The sequence below is a fragment of the Lactuca saligna genome, chromosome 9, assembly GCF_052625555.1.
Source record: "Lactuca saligna cultivar CGN05327 chromosome 9, ASM5262555v1, whole genome shotgun sequence".
NCBI classification, from domain to species: domain Eukaryota; kingdom Viridiplantae; phylum Streptophyta; class Magnoliopsida; order Asterales; family Asteraceae; genus Lactuca; species Lactuca saligna.
This window is the reverse complement of record NC_136425.1, coordinates 131,825,575-131,847,453: the sequence shown is the minus strand read 5'-3', so window position 1 is coordinate 131,847,453 and position 21,879 is coordinate 131,825,575. Positions and strand designations below refer to the sequence as shown.

General features: G+C 41.4%; 1 pseudogene; it reads right to left on the bottom strand.

Annotated features, from left to right (window-relative positions):
* Nucleotides 1-19,001: 19,001 nt before the first annotated feature.
* On the bottom strand, nucleotides 19,002-20,205 carry LOC145016717 (sterol 3-beta-glucosyltransferase UGT80A2-like; annotated as a pseudogene).
* Between the last annotated feature and the right edge of the window lie 1,674 nt (nucleotides 20,206-21,879).

Here is a 21,879-nt window from a genome sequence, read left to right as displayed (position 1 = left end):
CTTTTATTTTGATTAACTCTGACTCCTTCAGTTCGATCCACATCCGCCGTTCCTCACTCTTCGAAGACACCCTGCTTAATTGATCAGTTAGGTTAGAATTGGTGACCCGAGTTTGAGTTAAACTACTATCTAGATGAGAGATTCTTGAATTAACATTTTTTAATTCCTTTTCATATGAGCATTGTGGGACTTTAAATGAGACAAAAACTGATTGTACCTTCTTGATCAGTTCATCAAGTTCGCTAAACTGCTCGCTAAGTGGTTTGGCGGTAAAGCATAGATTCTGCTGTTCTTTGTCTTCATTCCCACAATCAGTGTTGTATCCTCTCATCTGAGAAACGTCGGACACCATCAAACATCTTCCTCCACTGCTCTCTTCTTTCGCTACATAGGCCTTTCCATGTGAAGGCTTCCTCACTTCATCATCTTCAGAGTCGGTTGACCAAACCTCCACGCCACCGAACTCATCATCAGTTACCGAGCCCTGCACAATTAAAGCATTCATGGAAGGGTTAGCAACAGATTTCTTCTTCCTTAACTCATCAAGCTTTTTCATCAACACAGCTTCTTCATCATTTTCTTCATTCTTTTCTGCCATCTTTTTGAGGACGCAATCTTTTGCATAGTGGTTCTTTCCTCCACAATAATAGCAGCTCACTCCAGAATCTCCTTCAGCCTTCTGTTCCTTCTTTGCTTCTTCAGCTTTCGGTTCATCTTTGACTTTTTCAGTGCTATAGCTTCCTTGCCAGTTTCGATTCCTATTGGTGGGGAATCTCTTCTTGATGAATCTCTTAGGGTTTGACACCATCATAGCATAGTCTTCAGATGTGAGATCATAATCATCCAAGTTGAGATCTTCGTCCTCTACCACAACTTTGCTTTTCGACAGGAGTGCTAATGAACCCAGACTTGAAACCACGGTCTTCTCCTGCAGCACGATCTTTTCCTGAGATTTTAGAATGCCCACCAGTTTCGCCAAAGAATAGGATTTGAATTTCTCGTGTGCTTTGACTGTGGACACAATTGCTCTCCACTCAGACCTGAGTCCATTTAAAAAAGTAACCTTCTATTCAATAAGCTTCCTTTCGATGTCATGTTTGATCATCTTGCTAAGAAGATGATTGAAGCGATCAAACGTCTGAGTCACTGTTTCTTCTGTTCCTTGCTTGAACTCACCAAACTCAGAGAAGAGCAAAGTTTGAATGGAGTGTTCAAGATCTTCATCTGTAGAGTACAATTCACGTAGCCTGTCCCATATCTCTTTAGCAGTTGTGCATGAACTTACCAGCCTAAAGGTATCGGATTGAAGAGCAAATCTAATCAATATGAGCGCTTTGATATTGCACTGAAATTTAACTTTTTCATCTTGCGCTACATCTTTAACATCTTTCAGGAGATCATTATACTCCTTTTGAGTTTTAATAATCCTTGAAGTTGCTGAATGAGAAAACGGTCCAGAGATAATTGCTTCCTAGATGAGGTATCCATTATCCTCAGATCCTATGACATAATCTTCAAAGTGATTCGCCCAGACTTCATAATCATGGGTGTACAGGATGGGAATCTTTGTTGTTGATCCAATGCTGTTTGAAATATTGATGGGATTGGATTGTGACTCGTCCATAATTGATCGAATAACCTGTTCAAAGATCAGACTTGTAATATATCGAATTAGGGCAAAGATAATAAATCTTGAGTTACGTCAATTATGAGATGACGGATCAATAAATATCAATGAATGCGGAATAACCCTAATCGAAGCTTTTTCACAGAAAAGAAGTGTATGGATTACACAGCCTCCTGCTCTGATACCAATTGATGAGTTTAAAACAAACTTAAAGATCGATTAGATCTATGAAACAGGTAGATGAATGACTAAGTAAACAATTAAGAACGAGCTAATGAATCAAAAGGTGTCGAATGATTCAATAAACAATCCTCAGACGAGCTCGATAAAGAACGTCAACTGTAGAGGATTTTAGGGTTTACAATATTCAATGAGAGTGACGACCGTTACTATACGTATACATGCATGCATATATTTATAATGAAACCCTAACAGTTTTTCTAAGAAAAGGAAGGCTAATCTAGCTTAACACGGATTGACAAGCTCAATCCGGTTGTAAAACAAAAGGGCCCAAGACGCAACTCTATTATCTTCAACATAATAAGTAAGAATACATACCTCTTGATGTACCTTGACTCCATGATGCTCAAGAGCCTAGGGCTCTAAGTGTGACACCTCAAATGGTTCACACAACATGAAATGCACTTGGAATAACTTAGAGAAAAATGATACACTTCATGAAATCGGCTAGCCCTCACCATTCCTTCATAGTCTCTCTGGTCGTCGGTTTTGACAATAATAAGATGCTTATATAGTGTGTCACAATTAGGGTTACACAATGTAAACGCTAATTGTCATGGCCTTTCATTTCCATGATCCATGGGTACAAAAAACACCATGAAGCATCCTATGGGTTTTAGCCCAACTTGATAATCCATGGAGCATTAGCCCGCTATACAAGTATGGATAATTTACACAATCAACCCATATATTTAATTAGTCTCCTTTTGATCAAATTAATTCCAAACTAATTCTTGATCAATACTAATTAAATAATTCTATTAATATATTAGAACTTATAATATATTACCAAACCGTAAGTGTTATTTCTCTCATTTTAGTCTGTCCAAATGCATGACGCCATGCAACCCAAATAGACCATGCCGAGTCGGGTCAAGTAGATACCAATTATAGTTATGGACTTAGACACTAATCCAACAATACTCAGGTCGAGGGCATGCAACCATAGAACTTGAAGTTGGAGAGGATCAGGGGTGAGAACACCCAGATTGTGCAGGATAGCCAGGGATTATTGACCCGATGCGGTCGGGTATGAGTTCCGATGTCTGGTGGGGTTAAACAGACAATCATGGAGGAGGCTCATAAGTCTCACTTATCTATTCACCTGGGGCCACCAAGATGTACAGGGATATGAGTTTGAGTTACTGGTGGCCATGTATGAAGCGATAAATCGCTTGGTACATCGAGAGGTGCTTGACGTGTAGGATGGCCAAGGCCAAGCATCATAGGCCACATGGTATGCTGAAGCCCCTAGATATTCCCATGTGGAAATTGGAGCAGATCACGATGGATTTCATTACCAAACTATCAAGGACGACGAAGGGGTTTGATGCTATATGGGTCATCGTAGATCGATTGAACAAGAGTGCCCATTTCATGGCTATGCGGGAGAGTTCTTCGGCCGAGAAGTTGGCTGACATGTATGTTCGCAAGGTCGTTGCTCGCAATGGGGTTCCAGTCTCCATTGTTTCCGACCAAGATGTTAGATTTACCTCCCATTTATGGTAGAAGTTCCATGAGGAACTGGGCACACAGTTGCATTTTAGTACAACATTTCATCCACAGACTGACGGTCAGAGCGAGCAGACCATCCAAACCCTTGAGGATATGTTGAGGGCATGCATCATTGACTTTGGTGGGATCTGGGATTCCCACCTACCCCTTGCGGAGTTCGCCTACAACAACAACTATCATTCCAACATCGGCGCCTTGCCTTTCGAGCTATTATATGGGCGGAGATGTCGCACCCCACTTTGTTAAGGTGAGGTCGGACATAGGGTGATGGGACAGACGAAGGTAGTTTTGTAGACTACCGAAAAGATTCAACTGATTAGGTAGCGATTGTAGACCGCTCAAAGTCAGCAGAAGAGTTATGCTGACAGATGCCAATCTGAGTTAGAGTTTCAGGTGGGTGATATGGTACTCCTGAAGGTCTCACCCTGGAAGAATGTGATCTGCTTCAGGAATAGGGGGAAATTGGGTCCCTGTTACATTGGACTGCTCAGGATCATTTCTAGGGTCGGCAAGGTGGCATACAGACTAGAGCTATCGGAGGAGCTTAGTTGGGTATATAGCCGTTTCCACGTTTTGCAGTTACGGAAGTGCATTATGGATCAGGAGGCAGTGGTGTCATTGGATGATATTCAGGTCAATGAGCGTCTAAATTACATGGACAGGCCTGTGACCATACTGGAAAGGAAGATGAAAGTTCTGAGGAACAAGGAGATACCTTTGGTGAAGGTGCAGTGGGAGCATCAAAGGGGATCCGAGTGGACGTGGGAGCCGAAGGCTGAGATATGGGAGCATTACCTGACGTTGTTCACCTCAGCGAACTTCGAGGACAAAGTCGAGTTCAAGTGGGGGAGAACTGTAATGCTCCGATTTTCAGGTATTGATTTATATAAGAATTTTATTGATTTAGGGTCTACTTGACGAGTTGGTTGCCCTACTCGTCAAGTAGCAGCGGGTTGGTCAATTTGTTTTAGTGATCTACTCGTCGAGTCCAAGAAGGGATTTGATGAGTAGGAGCTGGCAGATTAAACCCTAAATTTTGGGGTATTGCACCCTATTTAAAGGATCATTGGCCTCCCCCAGCCTCCCCTTTATAGCTCATTGGCACCCTTAAACCCTAAATTATGTGTGTGTGTGTGTGTTTCTTTGTTGTGATAAAGCTTGGAAGAGAGATCTTAATGAGGAACTCTTGGGAAACAAGTAAATTGAAGCTAGGAACTCGTGGGAAGCGAAGATCTACTTCAGTTGACACTCTCTAGAAGGTAGTCGGCTATCTCATTGGCTCATCTCATCTTTAATCTCGTTTTGTGTGGGTTTAAGGAAAGGTTTCTTGTGTTTGAGTCAAGATCTGGGGTTGCAACTTTAGATATGGATTTCCCTTGGCCTCTAGATCCATAAAGTTATCAGCTTTGGCAAGTATGATCCTTCCCTCAAGTGTTAGACTTCATTGCAAGCTTAGCTTTGTCATTTTAGGGCATTAAAGCTTTGGATGTATGTAAAGTTTGCAACTTTACGTGATAAGCATGCCTAGGAAGGTTGGATCTACAATTTGGAGCCATTTCATGGCTTAAAAAGCATCTGTATTAATGAAGGTATGAAGGGACTCGGCGAGTGGCATGGTCGACTCAGCAAGTCCGATGAAGATGGTCGTGGGCTCGGCGGGTCGGATAAGTGACTAGGCGAGTCCGTTGAAGATTGCCTTGGGCTCGGCAAGTTAGTCGAATGACTTGGCCAGTTAGCTAGGATCTTCCCGACCCTTGGAGATGCACGAACTCAGGGAGTTGTAAGCGAACTCGACGGGTTAGAAATAGAGTTATTGACCACAAACACTAGGAACTCGACCAGTCGCTCAGGGGACTCGGCGAGTTGAAAAGCTATGCATGGACTCGACGAGTGGCTGGATACACTCTACGAGTCAGGTCAACATGGACTGTTGACCTTAACCTTTGGCCTTGCCTATAACCTAGGATGGACTATGTGACTTCTAGGGGTATCTTGGGTATTTATGAACTTTGCGATGTGTTGGTTATAGGTGGTGGAGTTTGTGGCGGTGATCCGAGAGTTGAGCTTTCTATTTTTAGTTGGCAGCTGCGAGGTGAGTTATCCTCACTATAGTCAAGGGTCTAAGGCACCAAATCTGGCGCTTTGGATTGCTATCTGGTTATCGATGGTAGTATGATCTGTTAGATCGGTATCCTAGATGGTAGGATAATACTATGTGGTATGTGGTATGATCGGTTAGATTGGTATCCTGGTAGATAGGATGGTATTATGTGCTATGTGGTATGATCTGTTAGATCATTATCCTGGTAAATAGGATGTTATATGTTGTTATATGCTGTCATTATCTGTTAGATCAGTATCCTGCTAGATAGGATGTTGCTATGTTGTTATGATTTGTTAGATCGGTTTGTCTATTTATAGATTGTCATGTGATTATCTATTATATATGTGCACATGTTTGTTTGGCGGTTGAGGGTTATCTGCTTTATGCTAAAGCCAATAGACCTAGGTATTCCAACCTCTTGGTTTTGGGCCGCGAGTATTCCATCCCGAGGATGATTGGACTCAAAGTGTTTAGGCATTCCAGCCTGTTGGTTGTGGGCCTGGGGTATTCCATCCCGTGGATGATTGGACCCATAGTATGTTGGCATTCCAACCTGTTGGTTGCGGGCCTGGGGTATTCCAACCTAATGGTTGAATGGACCCATAGTATGCTTTTTATGGTTATATGTGTATTTTTGTGGGTATGGGTATTTTAGGGGAACTCGCTAAGATTTCGGGCTTACAGTTTCAGTTTATTGTTTCAGGTACATCGGGGGATCGCGGCAAGGCAAAGGCGTGATCATACAGCTCCTCACATTTTGTTAATGTTTCTGGGAAAACTCTAATATAGACTATTTTGGAAACAAATTTTTAATAACTATTGGTTTTAAATGTTTAAAATTGGACTGAATTTTTATGGTGTTACAACCAAAAACCAAATGTATTTGGTTAATGAAAAATAGAAACGGCACCATCTTTTTTAGTAATTGCTCGGTTAAAATGGTATTGTTATTTTGGTTAAGTTGGTTTTGCACTACTAGAAAAACAACCTTTTACGACGCTCATTGCGCGTCGTAAATGGCTCAGACGACGCGCAAATGGACGTCAAGGAAGGCCCTGTCATAAAGAGAGACGACACGCTTTTGCGCGTCGTCTATAGCCGACGCGCATTTAAGACGCTCATTTACGACGCGCAATTACGACGCGCGTTTACGACACACAATGCGTATCAAGGAAGGCCCTGTCATAATGGAAGACGACATGCATTCGTGCGTCTTAACATTACGACGCGCGTGTTAATGACACGCAATGTGTATCATTAAAACACCTGTCAAGAAAGGGCATGTCATAAATGAAGATGACACATATTTTTGCGTGTCGTAATTTTAAATGTTAAAAAAATATATTATTTATGTATTTGTTATTTTTTAAATTAAATTTGCCTTTAATGTCTCATAATAAAAATAAAATACCATATACAAAAAATAGAATCCATTGCATAAAATTTAATGTCATACAAGTGTATTTCTTACAATATCTAAATTTGCATCTAATCTACTATGTACATCAAATTCCAACTAGGTAAAGTTGCATCTTGCCTTTCATAATTATTTAAGACTAATGCTCCAAGCACCCGATTATATGGATAAGCAGTTGTACATTCGCCCATCTCACTCAAGAATGACTTAGCCAAATTCAACTCCAAATCTTTACTGCATCTTGTTGATAATGTTGCAAGATTTGAATCAAGTGGCTTCATATTCCTTTCTTCCATCAACATTACCTGATGCACAAAATACACATAAACAAAAAATCATTGTAGAGGATGGGATAATTTGGGAAAATGTGAGGGGTATCCCCTGCAAAACAAAACAAAAAATATCCTATGCAAGATTTGCTCTTTGGTAACCTCTGCAAAACAAAACAAAAAATATATATCAAAAAATTGAAGTGTGAAAGATTTTGATTTATGTAAATGTTAGATGAGTAGATGATCAACATAAAGGCTTAAAAGTAAACTAGAAATTTGCAAAAGTTTGAAACTTGCCTGATAAATTCATGAAGGAAGACCTCTTTATTGCTGTATAATTGTGTATGAAATTGTTGTGAATAAAAGGTTAAAGGATCTGGTTTACCAAAGGACCATCGGGGGCAGGTTTAGGGATAAATTTGCAGTCATCGGGCCCACCTTGACCTGACAACGAGAATCAAGATAATGTAATTGGTAATACAATAGTTATTCAAGATACTCTAAAATTATTTTACAATTGTATTAGTATTTACTATAATTTCCTTATTAAGATTCAATGATTATGATCATCTAAAAGCATAAATTAGCATTAGCTCACAGCTAAAATTTTGTGTTTGTATGCTAATTTACCATATTAACCATTAAATCGAATTTACATATGTGCAACACGAAAGGTGCTTACATCAGCAAGATATTGTCCCATCTACAAGAATATTAGACGAACCACAAGTAAAAGTTAATCAAATGCTGCAATGCTGTAAAAAAGAGTAAAGTGTGTAGCGTACTTTTGGTGTTAATTATTAAAATATATTGCTATTTGATGTGAGAGTATACTGAAGGCATGCAAAAATTCCGAATCAGTAACAACCTGATGTTGATGCTTGAGGTCAATATGACATTGTTACAAGTGTAAAACGTATACATATGAACGAAAAGCATGCAGATAACTGGATATAAAAGAACATAGGACGGACTGAGCTGACAATGGTCACCAACAAGAACAACCTGATACAAAAACATTCCAAAATATACTAAAACAGTTAGACTTCTAAACTAACTCATAAAAGTTAGAAAAACTAAATATTCCATAAATACCCCTAGGACTCTTTTTGTCCCAGAATCTGAATTAAGCCAACAACAGAATCTAAAATTTGCCAACCGAGGATCTCCGGAACCAACACATGTGCAACAGATGACATCAGCACTGTGGGATATCTCTCATTATGTAGCATGCTTCATTGCTTTATAATTTTTCTCGACACTGCTAGATGATTCCCCTATGTAAGTTAGTAAATAAATATCTGTCAGCTCAATCCACCAACCATAATTTTGAAACATTACACAAACAACTCGGGAAGATCTGGTGATGCTTTGATTGCTTTGTTTCTTGCAACTTCAACATGAAGTGGTCTGATGTTGTATGTGTATAGTTTCACACTTTCTTTTACTATGCATGCTAATGTTCCTGAACCCCCATCTAAACAGTTGAATATGGTGAGCTTTCCACTTTGGGATGATCCAATTTCTCCAACCATTTGTATGCATTTTTCAGCTGAAAAAAAAAGGAATATATAAGAAACAAGGAAAAATGAGCTACTAAAATAAAGAATACTTCCCTTGCTACTTGATAAATCACATAAAAAACTAGATACAAAAAAACGGACAGACAATCGCCCTTATTATGTGAGATACTAACAAGTAACAAGTTATAAAGATCATAAGACCATGGGTTAATTTTAGCAGCCAATATACAAAATTGGCAACCCTTTTTACTCTAGTTGACCTGGTGGTAGATTAGATATACTATAGTTTATCAATAATAAATAATCAACAACACAAAGGGCTTCACATAATTTCAAACTTTTAACAGGGCATAAATGGTAAATAGAAAACCATCATAATAAATAATTGCAAGAAGTGAAACATACTGCTTAATCAATGTGGTTCAGATCGGATCAAAAGTTAGCTGAACACATAAGCCACAAACATGGCATTCCAAACCTAATCCATCTGTCATCTTTGGATTGGGTGCCTAATTGCCTATAGAAACACAAAATCATGTAAGAAATGAGACTTTTAGACTCTTATAGGTTTTGGTCTATATGATTCTTTTGCAAAATGCTAGCTATTTGGATTTAATTGGTTTCTTTGATAACTTGGTTTGATTAAATAAGTTAAAGGTTGAAACAAGTAATTATTTACACTGATTGTTTTCTTTAGTAACTTTTTTGATTGGAATGAAGAACAATTTGGAATAAATAAGAAAATAAAAAACTAAGAAGTCTTGCAATCAAGTTTAAGTACTCATGAATTTCAAATAAAAAACAAAGTAAACAGTTACCCTAATCCAAATTCAAATAGAAAAATCCAATTTATTTTAACGGATATTTAATTACCAGCTCTAATCCTAATTCAGTGGATTTAAAATTTACCCTAATTAGTAAACTGCAAAAACAGTCATGTGGTTCGATTTTGACCTGTTGTGTAACACCCAAGGTTTTGAAGGCCAAGAAAGGAAAGAAAAACCCTAATTTTAAGGGTAGACTCGGCAAGTCCAAGGAGGGACTCGACGAGTCCGAGCGGGATCCGGGTCGAGAAGTAAGCGACCGACTCGGCGAGTCGGCCAAGGTGACTCGGCGAGTCAGGTCTGAACGGGGAAAACCCTAATCCCGGGAGTTGTACCCTATTTAAAGGGTGTTATGTCCCTCCCTCAGCCCCTATATCACCCTTGAGAACCAGTTCACCTTGATTTCGTAAGAGCTTCCATTATTTGAGAGATAAAACTTGGAGGAAGAAACTTTGGGGGAAGGAACTTGAAGATCAAGTGGGTTGCTTCAAAGGAGGAGGTGTAGATCCGAGATCTACTTCAGTGGTGTTCATCTAGGAGGTAACAAGCTGCTATTTTCTCTTCTTTGCACCAGGATCTATATGTGTATTTAGGCATTCATGGCATTAGAGTGACCTTTCGAGCTAGGGGTTCAGATATGAGGTTGTCACCTCAGATCCATGCTTATTTTGATCTAAAATCCTGTAACGTATCAGCCATTGAATTGATTTTGAAGCCCCTTGGCCTTAAACCCTAGTTTATGGCATATTTTTCCTAGATCTCCTTCTCTACACGTAAATTTTGCAACTTTACGTGTGGAATAGGCTTGGGAAGGGTAGATCTACAGCTTGGAGTCCATGCATGACTCAAAAGTCCTCTGCATGAAAGCAGAACTGAAGGGACTCGGTGAGTCCTTTGAGTGGACTCAGCGAATAACATGAAGTTGTGGAGAAACTCGATGAGTGGGATGAACAACTCATCGAGTCGTATGAAGATTGCCTTGTACTCGGCGAGTCTGTTCTTGGACTCGGCGAGTCAGGTCGCGAAACACCAAACCCTTCGAGTTGAGACTCGAATCAGTGAGTCAGGTGGAGACTCAGTGAGTTGGTTAGGTCAGGAATCAGAAATCTGTAGACTCGGCGAGTCATGGACTGACTCGGCGAGTGGAGTCGCGAATAGAGGGAATCGAATTCATTTTGAACTCGGCGAGTCAGTAGGGTGATTCGGCGAGTAGGGTTGACCTGGAAGGTTGACTTTGACCGGGACCTTGAACTTGGACCAGGGTTGACTTGGTTGTCTTTCGGGAGTCAGTTAGAGTCAGTGTTGCATTGATATTGGTAGTTCGGGGAGCAAGGGGAGCAGGAGTACCGTGAGTTGTCGGGCAGCAGCTAGTGAGATCATCAGCAAGTTCAGCCAGTGCAGGTGAGTTACCCTTTGTGTGAATGGGTCTAAGGACACAATGCCGACCCATGTAGTTATGAGTAGAAGACCCGGGAGTTAGCCCTAGGCACAGTATGCTAGTATGATTTTCAAGACGAGGTCCAGTAATAGCGGGCGGGTGCCAAAAGAATTGTTTATATGATAGTTTATACTTGTTTTCTGTGTGATACATGTATGTGCCTGGTAGGGAGGTGAGTGTTGGCGACGTCCCGTATCTCACCAATAGCAGAGTGTGGGTGGGGTTCCATATCTCATTAGTAGCAGAATAGGGGCGAGGCCCAAACTAGAATAGGAGTGAGAGTGGGCTAGGCCCGTACCTCACTACCATTAGGAGCGTGGACGGGGTCCCATGACTCATTAGTAGCAGGACATGGGCGAGGCCCAGGATAGGCGAGGCCTTAGGACAAAACCAGTTGCATGTGTTAGTTATGTGTTGTGAAATGTTTATGTGTTATTATTTGTTGGCAGGCGAGGCCCTGTGACAGGCGAGGCCTAAGTGAAAAAGATTTGTATCCGAGCGGGGCTCGAAGCCAGGCGAGGCCTGGAGCAGCGGGGCCGTTGAAGCGGGCGAGGCCCAAGATAGAGGACGTGATCCAGTATGTGCAGTATGTGGTTATGCATGTTATGTGGTAGGGTGGGTAACTCAGTAAGCTTCGTGCTTACGGTTTTCAGTTTTGGTTTCAGGTACTTCCGGTAGCGGAGGGAAGAGCTCGGGGTGATCGCATGGCACACACCATAGATTAGACAACATGGGAATGTTTACTCTAATAATAAACATGTGTTTCGAAAACTTATACTTATATTATGTTTTGAAAATGATGATTTTACCTTGAGTAGTGAAACATTAAAAGAAATTTTTGGTCTTAAATTTTGGGTCGTTTCAAGTTGGTATCAGGGCATTGGTTTGAGGGATTCGGACATGCTCTCGGGTGTGCCTGAACTCAAACTGAGAAATTGGTAAGGAAGTTTTCAAAATGGAAAGACAGTTTTGTAAAAAGAGTTTTGAGAAACAAAATGGTTTTAGAAAAGTAAAAAGAATTCAGAAAGAAAAGAACTTTGAAAAGAGAACAGAGGTGTGGTGCATGCAATCAAACAAGCTCAAGTAAGTACCCCAAAATACACATACGAGTTTATGTTTTGATTATCAGTTAATAGAACAGCATGCTAGATTAGGACTAAGGATCTAGGGAGGATGCCTTATGTGCCTATTATGTGCTTTTGATCTGCATGATAGTGCTGAATAGTCAGTGGTAGGATAGCCTGATTAGGTTATGCCTGAGTTTATGAGTTGTATTGCATGCTAGTTAAGATTCTTGCTATGTGGATATGATTGCTTGAGTATGTTATTGTTAGAATTTCCCATGTCTGAATGCTGCTTGCTTTGTGCATTGTGGGATTGTAGGTGATGGGAGTTAGCCATTAGGTGGATACATCACGTCGCATGTGATCAGGGTTGAATAATCTCAGTGTGTTGGATTTGGTCCTATTGCGCAGCTCTTGTTTGAGTCCAACCGTTGTAGGAACGAGTCCTTTACTTGAAGGATTATCTGAGCCTCGTCACATGTGATGGTATCCAGGTAATGGCTAACTGGCATTGCAAGGAGGCCTTCAGCAGCTGAGGACTGGTTTGAGTTGAGTCAAAGGTTTCTCTAGGGCAAGCCTAGGATGAGGTAGTGCTGGGAGCAGTAGTAGTAGAAAAGGGACCTGGTGGAGTCAAAGCAGTTCTTGAGGAAAGTACGGATAGATGTGGAAGGTAGTATGGGCCCGTACTACTGAAAGCAGAGGATCCGTACTCGATTCGGGAAAGGCCGAGACAAGACCGTGAACCTGGTAGTGAGTATGTTTGGTCTCGCGGCAGTGAGGAGTATTCTGATAATGGTTATGTTATATGTTTCAGTATGGTGACATTGCAAGAGGGACCAGCGGGCAGATCAGGCGTCGGAGAGGGATTGGGCTCGGGTTTAGGGGCCGAGCAACTCGATGAACGAATCAGAGAGTTGATATCAGCCGAGGTGACGCGCAGTATTCTAGCTCAGACTCCTGTGATCTTTGGCACGGTCAAGGAGGGTATATTGGAGATTTTGGATGAGAGGCTGGGAGCCTTCCGTACTGAGATGATGGCCTTGTTTGGATCGCGTACCTTAACATTTCGGGAGTTCAGGGTTTGCGGGGCACCAGATTATCATGGGGCTAGGGACCCTATCGCTAGCAGCAGATGGTTGGCTGATGTTGCCAACGCATTCCGTACGAGCCGGTGTCCTGAGGAGGACAAGGTCAGACTCGCTTCCTGTCTTCTGAAGGACAGAGCGAGGGATTGGTGGGAGGAGATTGGTCATGCTTTGGGTGATGATGCCGCGTTGGACGCGATAACTTGGAGTGATTTCTCAGCTAGGTTCAGAGTGGAGTTTTCGCCGATTATTGATGTACAGCAGTTGGCCCGGGAGTTTCAGGATTTGACGCAGACTACTGAGACTGTGGCGGAGATCACCGCCAAGTTCAGGGAGAGAGCCCTTCTTGTTCCGCAGTATGTCGCGGATGAGGAGATGAAGAAGGCACGATATCATGAGATGCTGAGGGATGACATCAGGGAGTTTGTGAGCAGGTCCGGTTGTAAGACGTTGGAAGATATGATTTCTCGGGCCAGGGAAAGGGAAATTGATTTGGAGCAGATCCAGAAGAGGAAGCCGGATGAGGTTCAGGTAGCCGCGAGTTCAGGCAAAAGGCCCAAGGGATTGGATTCAAGATCGAGGGATCATCAGGACCGCAGTCGATGCGGAAAGTGTGGCAGGACGCACGGAGGCACGTGCAGGAGTGGTAGTGGTGGTGAGTTTGGCTGTTTCAGGTGCGGTCGGACTGGTCATTTTAGCACAGATTGTACTGTTACCATCACCCAGGGGTCAGACTTGATATGTTTTCACTGCAATCAGCGGGGCCACAAGAAGGCCCAGTGCCCCAGTTTGTTTTCAGCAGGACGGGTGATGGCACCTGCCCCTGAAACTTTGAGGATCACAGACGGCCGTCAGGGCCGTGTGGAGGCGCCTGCAGTTGGAGGGAGGGCTTTTCAGATGGCTACTTTGGAGACACGAGCAGCGCCGGACGTTGCAGGTATGCGACTTCTGTTTTTAGTTCTTTTATTTTGTGCATGATTATATTGTTATGGTTCGGCATCATTATCTGTATGAGTATTTTATTTTTGAGAGGGTTGAATATGATCGAGTTATATGCCATCTGCATACCTTGGATATTGGTTAGTAATTAAGGGATGGGTTGTATGGGAGAAGGTTACTTAGGGTGCAGTATCTGTAGCATGCCTTGGAGAGACTCGGTATGTCTTGCTAGTTCGGAGCCATATAAATTTTAGAATGGTCAGGTTAGACCTTTAGCTATGGTAAGCTTGGGATTCCTCAACGGATTGATTATGGTAGCAAGTATTGGGATTTCTCTTCGTTGAGCATCAAGGTGTAAGCAGGATCGAAGTGGGGGAGAATCCTCCGAGTGTATAAGGGTAAGGGCACGCAAATCCAGATCGGGTATATGATTTCTGAGAAGGAAAGGAGGTAGTTCAGCGTTTGACGGATTGAGTAGTTCAGGGTTGGAAGTTTGAGAAACTTCCCATCAGTTCATGCGTGTAAAGGGTAATGGTGAGTATGTGGTTCGGATTCAGGTTAAATGGTCGCCTGGAGGACTCGTGTGAGTCAGAATGGAGATCTTGAGGTCAAATAGCAAAAGATGTTTTCGTGTTAGCAGTCAGTGGTGGAAAGTGATGTAAGACTACGGGGCAGCCGTAGCATTCACTAGCAGTCAGTGGTGGAAGTGTTGTCAGACTACAGGGCAGCCGTAGCATTCTGTAGTAGCTTCGTTGGCGGAGTCGGGGAGAGGCCCTTATCTCCTAGCATTCAGATAGGGATCGGGAATGGGGAATGGATGAGAATGGTATGGAGTTGCCTGTATAGCTATTGAGGGATGAGACCTTGGAAGAGGCCGCTCTAGGATATAGTCAGGTGAGACCCGTGGGCGAGGCCCGTATGAGGATAGCAGTATAGGTGAGACCTGAGAGTAGGGTTGCTCAGTAGCATGGTTGGCTGAGACCCGTGGGTGAGGCCCGTGAGTTTTAGCAGCACAGGTGGGACCTAGTAAGGATCTTAGTGTCTAGATAAGGGGATCAGGGATCCCAGGAAATTGTATTGCCAGCATGGTAGAATAGATTGAGCAATATAGGTGGCGGATGTATCTTCGAATGCCGCTGGGAGCGACTAGTGGTTGTGCTGGGTCAGTAATCGGTGAGAGTCGGTAATACAGATATTGATAGGTTGGTAGGGACCAGGATGGTCTCAGTTCATTCGGAAGCCAGATAAGGAATAGCAGGATTTCTAGTCAGTAGCAGTGCGGGGATGCAGAGTATGGTTAAATTCAGTTAGTTGATCGTGGGGTGCTCGACACCGAATGATAGTAGAAAGAAGGCCAAGTGGATACTGGCAATGATGACCCGTACAGAGTAGCGGGAGTAATAGATTAGGTAAAGACAGGGCCTTCACAGTGGCAGAGGAGATAAATGGTTATGGAGCGTTGCCTCGGGAAGGCAAGGAAATGCGCAAGGAAAGAAGGGGTGAACCCTTATGTTGCAGTACTCGAAGAATACCAGGAAGATTTTCGGTTGAGTAAGTTGTGTTTCCAGGATGTTCAGGGACGGGTTGCACCCGAGATTATTACCGGTAAGGATTGATGTTAGTCTGAATGACTGAGTAGAAGCCCATCAATGTTAGGCAGCTGGTGTTAGAATGGATGGTGGGGCATTGGAGGCAGATCACCGACAGTAGAGTATAGTAAACTTCGAGGACGAAGTTTAGTTTAAGTGGGGGAGAATTGTAACACCCAAAGTTTTGAAGTCCAAGAAAGGAAAGAAAAGCCCTAATTTTAAGGGTAGACTCGGCGAGTCCGAGCGGGATCCGGGTTGAGAAGTAAGCGACCGACTCGGCGAGTCGGACAAGGTGACTCGGCGAGTCTGGTCTGAACGGGGAAAACCCTAATCCCAGGAGTTGTACCCTATTTAAAGGGTGTTATGTCCCTCCCTCAGCCCCCATATCACCCTTGAGAACCAGTGCACCTTGATTTCGTAAAAGCTTCCATTATTTGAGAGATAAACCTTGGAGGAAGGAACTTTGGGGGAAAGGAACTTGAAGATCAAGTGGGTTGCTTCAAAGGAGGAGGTGTAGATCCGAGATCTACTTCAGTGGTGTTCATCTTGGAGGTAACAAGATGCTATTTTCTCTTCTTTTCACCTAGATCTATGTGTGTATTTGGGCATTCATGGCATTAGAGTGACCTTTCAGATCTGAGGTTGTTACCTCAGATCCATGCTTATTTTGATCTAAAACCCTGTAAAGTATCAGCCCTTGAATTAATTTTGAAGCCCCTTGGCCTTAAACCCTAGTTTATGGCATATTTTGCCTAGATCTCCTTCTCTACACGTAAAGTTTGCAACTTTACGTGTGGAATAGGCTTGGGAAGGGTAGATCTACAGCTTGGAGTCCATGCATGACTCAAAAGTCCTCTACATGAAAGGAGAACTGAAGGGACTCGGTGAGTCCTTTGAGTGGACTCGGCGAGTAGCATGAAGTTGTGGAGAAACTCGACGAGTGGGATGAACAACTCGTCGAGTCGTATGAAGATTGCCTTGTACTCGGCGAGTCTGTTCTTGGACTCGGTGAGTCAGGTCGCGAAACCCCAAATCCTTCGAGTTGAGACTCGAATCAGTGAGTCGGGTGGAGACTCAGTGAGGTGGTTAGGTCAGGACATAGAAATCGGTAGACTCGGCGAGTCTTGGACTGACTCGGCGAGTCGAGTCGCGAATAGAGGGAATCGGATTCATTTTGAACTCGGTGAGTTAGTAGGGTGACTCGGCGAGTAGGGTTGACCTGGAAGGTTGACTTTGACCGGGACCTTGACCTTGGACCAAGGTTGACTTGGTTGTCTTTCGGGAGTCAGTTAGACTCAGTGTTGCATTGATATTGGTAGTTCGGGGAGCAGGAGTACCGTGAGTTGTCGGGCAGCAGCTAGTAAGATCATCAGCAAGTTCAGCCAGTGCAGGTGAGTTACCCTTTGTGTGAATGGGTCTAAGGCCATAATGCCGGCCCATGAAGTTATGAGTAGAAGACCCGGGGGTTAGCCCTAGGCACAGTATGCTAGAATGATTTTCAGGATGAGGTCCAGTAATAGCGGGCGGGTGCCCAAAGAATTGTTTATATGATAGTTTATACTTGTTGTCTGTGTGATACATGTATGTGCCTGGTAGGGAGGTGAGTGTGGGCGAGGTACCGTATCTCACTAATAGTGTGGATGGGGTTCCATATCTCATTAGTAGCAGAATAGGGGTGAGGCCCAAACTAGAACAGGAGTGAGAGTGGGTTAGGCCCGTACCTCACTACCATTAGGAGCGTGGACGAGGTCCCATGACTTATCAGTAGCAGGACATGGGTGAGGCCCAGGATAGGCGAGGCCTTAGGACAGAACCAGTTGCATGTGTTAGTTATGTGTTGTGAAATGTTTATGTGTTATTATTTGTTGGCGGGCGAGGCCCTGTGACAGGCGAGGCCTAAGTGAAACAGATCTGTATCCGAGCGGGGCTCGAAGCCAGGCGGGGCCTGGAGCGGCGGGTCCATTGAAGCGGGCGAGGCCCAAGATAGGGGGTGAGGCCCAAGATAGAGGGCGTGGTCGAGTATGTGCAGTATGTGGTTATGCATGGTATGTGGTAGGGTGGGGAACTCACTAAGCTTCATGCTTATGATTTTCAGTTTTTGTTTCAGGTACTTTCGGTAGCGGGGGGAAGAGCTCGGGGTGATCGCATGGCACACACCATAGATTAGATAGCCTGGGAATGTTTACTCTGATAATAAACATGTGTTTCGAAAACTTATCTCATATTATGTTTTGAAAATGATGATTTTACCTTGAGTAGTGAATTATTAAAAGAAATTTTTGGTCTTATATTTTGGTTCGTTTCATGTTGTAATAACTATTTTGCCCTTGGAGCTGTTTAATCTCCACTATTATACGATAAAAAGTACTAGAGGTAGCGTAACTGTCTGGACAATCCTACATTTTCATCTCTCTCATCAGTCATCACCAACCTTCTGGATAGATTTTAAACTGTAACTGACTATTCCTAAATCCAAAGTGGTTAACAAACAAGGGACAATTTAGACATTGAATTAATCAATTAAATGACTCTGACATGAAAAAACATAAAGTTAAAAACTTTAATAAACAATATTAGAACACACACCTTATCATAAGTTTTTAGAGAAAATTAGATAAGATAAACTTACCCAAATAAAAATAGAAATCTGAAATAACTAAGTAGCAACCCTAATCAGATAAAACTAATTCCTAATTTCAGGTTTTCTCATCACAATGACAAACAATTGAATACACACCTGAGAGGGAAGTAATACTAATCAACAAAAATTAATAACTTAGTGCTAACCCTAATAAAATATACCTAATTACTAATTTCAAGTTTTCAACAAAATGACAAACAATTGAGGTATAAAACCTGATTTCCTATAAAGTTAAGTATAAACCTTGCTAAGACATGTAGAAATACCTATTGTTAAGGTACCAAAAAAGCTTCAGGTTTACCATTTTTTAACTTACCCTTCAACATGCCAAACGTTCAGTTACCGGTGGACAGTGGTGGATGGTCTGATAACCCAGCGAGTTGCCCGCCTTTTTGAGAAGAAAAAGGTCAGATAAGATTAATGGATCATCATTTCATCATTTACCATCACTTCAACTTTCTTTTAGTTCCATTTTCAATAAGATTTGATTTGATTCGATCCACCTCTGTTGATCCAACTGTAGTGTTAGTTCTTTAAATTTGCGAATCAATATCAAATCATCTTCTTGTTGTTTGATATTGTGTTTTGTGAAACCATTTTCATCTTTTAAGTTTGTTTATACCAACTACGAAAGAAGTGCTATGAAACATAAACTAATCTTCTTCCTTCTTGGGTTTGATGAGTTTTCAAATTTTCTTTTTAAAATGTTAAAGATGGTAGATTTTAAATGCAATGAGTCACCATAGATGCACATTGCAAGAAAAGCAAGTCATGAGGGATGTTGTCCAACGAGTATACAAAATCCTTTGGCTTTGTTACTGAATAGAAAAAAGTTTATCTACATCAGTTTTGATTTCTTCCATAAGCAACAAAAGGGTAAATTGGGAAAAATAAAGTTGTGATATAAAAGATAAAATAAACGAAGAATATATATATATATATATATATATATATATATACACACACACACACACACACTTATTTCTTACAGATACCAATACCATCCCATCCTTTGTTGATGATGCCCCTTTGTCCAATCATTTCTAGGGCTTTAACGATTGACTGTGTCATTTTCTCAGGCTCTTGAACTGGCTGAAAATGGATAAATAAAATTGTTGGAATTTATATTTAGATTACTTTTTTTATATATAATATAAATTATAAAAAGCATAAAAGAGCTGATGATATGGATAAAGAAAACTCACAAGGCTACCAAACCCAACGTAGATAGGCTTTGGTCCAGCTTCAAGTCAGCGTACAAGTTCTTCAGGGGGTTTGTAGTTTGATGTGAGATTAAGGAAACAAAATCCAACCACATAAATTTTAGGTCCCCAATCTGTGTATATTATGATTCGATTAATCCATCTCATATAATAAAGTCAAATAAATAGTTAATATAGGGAAAATTTACCTTTTGGTTTAGGAACAAGATGAGGACTCCATATGTATCCATGTGGAATATCAGTCTCAGAGCCTTGAGAACCATTAAAATACGTGGCAGGTCGCATATTCAACTTTTTCTTCCTAACATCATTTATCATGTCTCGAATTCCAAGCCAGATTAAAGAGTTAACTATTTGATATGACAACTACAAGTTGCAGGGAGAAGATAATGAAACCTGATTGAAGCCTTGAAGTTGCAGGGACATCAAATTGAAGACAGAAAGAAGAAACAATTTATTTGTGAGAGAAGACACATGAAGAATGTACCTTTTGGGAGTGAACCAAGAAGGAGTAGGATTAGATGGGTCTCCTTGACAGGCGGCGCGTAGGTCAGCGACGGTGGCAGAGAGGAGAGATGGGTTGGAGGAGAAGGTGGAAGTGCATGCTTAGGTTGATGGAGAGCTTTGGCTTTGATTTCGTTCTAGACCCAGTCGCATTCGTTTTCCCAGCCATTGATGGCGGTTTGTGGAGATGATGATGGCATCGTGGACTACGACATGGCATTCTGATTTTAAACTGGTATCTTGAGATTGTGGAAGTGTGTGCTTAGGTTTGTAGATGCACTCCAAACTCTTAAAGCTTATCGGGTTTGATGTTGGTGGTGGAAACTTAGGGCTTGTAGAGAGACAAAGAGAGAGAGAGAGAGAGAGAGAGAGAGTGTGTGTGTGTGTGTGTGTGTGCAGAGGTAAAGGAAGACGAGCCGATTCAAAAGGATGTGCTGGTTCAAAAGGATTATTAGGGTTCTATTGTAGGATTCTAATGTGGATTGAGTTTTTAAGGTTCAATGGCGGTGGCAATGGCTATGGCTTAGGGTTTACAGAGAGAAGGAAGGGGTGAATGAAAAGGTAGATACTGCGGAGAGAGGGTAGAAGCGGGGTTCTTCAAAATTTTAGAATTTTAGACGATTTCGTTTTCCCCCTTTAAAAACGCACGTTTAGGAAAAAAAAATATAAAGCGACACATTTAAAGGACGCACACTTTATGAAAGGCGCCCTCCACATTTATTTTTTTCTTTTCTTACACTAATTTTAGGGCACACATAAATGTGTGTCCACTATCCTTCAAATTTTGCAAAATTGACATTATTTTTTAGGGCACACACCAATGCGCGTCATCTATCAGTGAGTGTCATTGTTTGCGCGTCATTAAAGGGCTATTTTCTAGTAGTGTTGGTTCGATTTTTCGGTTAATATGCTCACCCATAATCAGTATCTTTAATATTGAGTAGAATGAATCTTTGAAAGAGTATAGTGATTGCATTTATCATGGAATAACTAAGTGATGGGTCTTTGGATGAAGACGAGAGGATATTAAGTTTGAAAAAAAACACAAGTATTTATGGGAAATTCTATATATATCACCTATGAGTATTAAGTGGAATAGTATTTGTGTATCTCATGATTTGACAATTTATTTGAGTGAGAGGTATATATAGTAGCACCCATATTTATGTATGAATTACTTCATTGACATAAATAACATATTTTATTATTTATATTTAAAGAAAAAAATTAAATAAATATTAAAACAATACATTATTTTAAAAAAAATAAACATATCAAGATGTTTCTTTTCTTCTTCAAAACATCCTTAAACATCTCCTATAGAGCCAATAAGAGCATTCTCAATAGACTTTTGTTGATAACCGAATGTTATTGTCAATCTCACGACCTTAGAAGGTGTTTTATCATTCATTGCCTAAAGTTTTTCATGTTTGTTCTATTAGCCAGATTTAATTAAAGCTCTACTATTCATCAACAACCCGGTGTTATGTATCAGTTTCTCATTATAAGATTCTGAAAACAAAGCCACATTGTATTTGTAATCTTTCTTCGAGAATTGTGTTAGTTAACATGGTGAAAGTGGGACAAAACGGCAAAGGGAGAGAACGAGAGGGATGAAAAATAGAGATGAAGATTATATACAAACATGCAGAAAGAATGGATTTAAAATAGGGCAACGAAAAATCAATTTAAACAAAAGATAATAATTAAAGCCACCCAAATGTCATGTATTAAGTAAATGTTTCATATAAATAGTAGTTAATGCTTCTAATAACCACATTCAATCAACATGTTTACACTCTCGAAGCATGTAGACACTAATATAACTCATCCAATCTAAAAATTTTGGACGCGAATACCTTGAATCCTTTCTT